Here is a 2,669-nt window from a genome sequence, read left to right as displayed (position 1 = left end):
TTCCTGAACTGCTCTGGCTCTCCCTGATGTATGTTCAGAGAGTTTAAAGATTCTGATTTGTGGTATGAAATGCTTTTACGATATGATAATCTTTATTGTCATTTTCCCATACAGAACAATGAAATTGAAAAATCTACCTAGGACATTCGAAACCCAACATGCCTGCTATCCCAGCTATCCCAACTCGGTTAGCCCCTAAAAACTCCGATGCCCCATTTTTAAATACAATATACTCCTATACAGACTCCTTACAATGCGTTTAAAACCAAAATCACATTTGGGTAGAAACTGTTTCTCAGGCGGCTAGTCCTAGTCTTTACAATTCTGTACCTTCTTCCAGAAGGCAGAAGCTGAAAGAGATCATTTCCGGGGTGCGCACTATCCTGCGCTATCTCTGCAGCTTTCTTATGGCACCTGGAAGCATAGATTTGATCCAAGGTGGGAAGAGTGCACCCAATTATTCTCTCTGCAGTCTTTACAACCTTGGACAGCATTGTTTTTCCCCTGACCATGCAGCTCCCAAACCACACACAGAGACCATAAGTTAATACACTCTCCACAGTACAATGGTAAAATGCCATCAACAGGTCCTTTGAGAGATTGTTTTTCGAGGGGATTCTCAGAAAATATAACCCCTGCTGTGTTCTCTTCATCAGGTCTTAAGGAAATGAAATGAAATGAAAGCAGAGCTTTTCAAACTTTTCATGCTAGCCACACACTTTTTAGACACGCATCATTTTGTCACACAATAATTCAGTTTTACTAGTAAACCAGAGGTTAAACTAACCCTTTTCAGCTCCAGGAGGAGCATAGAGAGCATTTGTGCAACACACCTGCGCACTGCAGCCAACACACCAATGTGTCGCGACACAGTTGGGAAAGCTCTGATGTGCATTCTGAAAGTGGAGGTTGTGCATTCTGCAAAGTGTTCTCCTGTGCACTTATCTTTAATTTAGCACTAGCACAACTCAGCGGTGAGGATGGCCAAATGCAAAGAGGGGCAGGGAAGGTGTCGCATGCCAAATTCCCCTCTTCTACACAGCCTTTAAGATCCAAGAGCCTTGCCCTCTTTGGCATGTGCCCACCCTACCTGTGATGTAAAATAAGTCTTGTTCCCATTTCACAGATGTGGTTCTGAGTCCGAGGTGGCAACTTGTTCAAACCTGCTGGGGGATGAGTTTTGCATTTGAACTCTGATTGAGGCTTAAAAATGCCAACGTACGATTCATTAGATTATCTTCTCTTTGCTGATTTTCAGCCTGCAGTTTTGAGTGGGTATCATCACAAATAAATGATGTATTCAGTTACTGAAAACTGGGATAGGAGGGATGCGGGAAATGACAAAAGATGAGCAGCTGTGATATAGCATTGTTTGCTTTGCAGCTGACCAGCTGAGATTTTGGACTGACATGCTAAAAATTTGGATTCTATCAGCATTGCTGTTCAGTTTCTAACTGTTGGCAAAGATAATGATATTCTATGATGCTGAGAGCTAGATTCAAGGGTCCGATACCTACAGTGTAATCTAAACATATCATACCCTCCAAGTGTCCCTATTTTCCAGGGACAGTCCTGGAATTACAAAAGCCACCCCAGCTTCTGATTTGATCCCGAAGTGTCCCTATCTCTCCCACCAGTGCCTCTCCCAAGCCCAGAGAGGAGGATGAACTGGTGTTTGTCTCGTGCTGCAGCAGCAGTGGGGGGAGCATCCCATTGCCTCTCCATGGCTGCTGCTACTGACCTCCTCCCTCGGGCATTTCGAAGTGGCTGCTGAAGAGCAGACAAGGAAGAGGAGAGGCTGCCGCCACTGAGGTCCAGCCCCACATGACACGCCTGTTCTGAGGCGGGAAGAAAAGGGGAGCAGAGTGGAGCGCAATGAGCCTTAAAAACACCACACACCTTTGTATGTCTGCATCTAATCTTGCCCCTTTTTCAAATTTATTTATCGGTGTGTGTCAGGATGCTGTCAGCAGCTCCCAGCTGGCTGCCCAGAAAAGTATAAAGACAAGGAAAAGTTTATTACAGTCCTTTTTTATTTCAAACTTTAGAGAGGCTATAGAACCCAGCCTCTTGGATAATGGTGTTGTCCCGAGTGAATTTCCACCCCAAACCCCGTCTTTCCCACTCTCTCATTCATCATCATCATCATCACCACCTCCTCTATGGGTGCTGCTATGTGTCCTCTGTCTTTGAGCTCTTTCCTCTCCTACATTTAAGGCTTCCTGGGTTCTGGGAGATGGAGCGTCTGGAATGCTTTCTAGTGACAACGTGTCAGCCAGCTGCTGCTCCAGCTCTGCCTGCTCCTCCTCTCTCATTATTTCCCAACTTTCCCCCTCATCTGCCTCTGAGCTGCTACCCCCCTCAAACCCCTGTTGTAAATCTATACTATCTCCCTCTTCCTCCTTCCTGGGAGGGTCAGGATAGAGAGGAGGTCTCCACCATTCCTCCTCTGCCCAGTCCTTGGCAATTAGTTTTCTTTAACAGTGGAAACAGGTTTTCAGATCATACGCAGCTCTTCTTCAACCTTTGATTATGAGAGCAAAAGATAAACATCCAATAGTCTAGATAGAAAGAACTGGGTAGACAGGCTGATGTTTACTTGGTTGTAGAGGTTTACTGGCCATTGCTGTTGGCATGGAGATAGTCTAGGTTGAATGCAAACAGGCCAT

The sequence above is a fragment of the Podarcis erhardii genome (assembly GCF_964252035.2).
Source record: "Podarcis erhardii genome assembly, chromosome: 8".
NCBI classification, from domain to species: domain Eukaryota; kingdom Metazoa; phylum Chordata; class Lepidosauria; order Squamata; family Lacertidae; genus Podarcis; species Podarcis erhardii.
The sequence above is the reverse complement of the archived record's forward strand: the minus strand, read 5'-3'. Positions refer to the sequence as shown.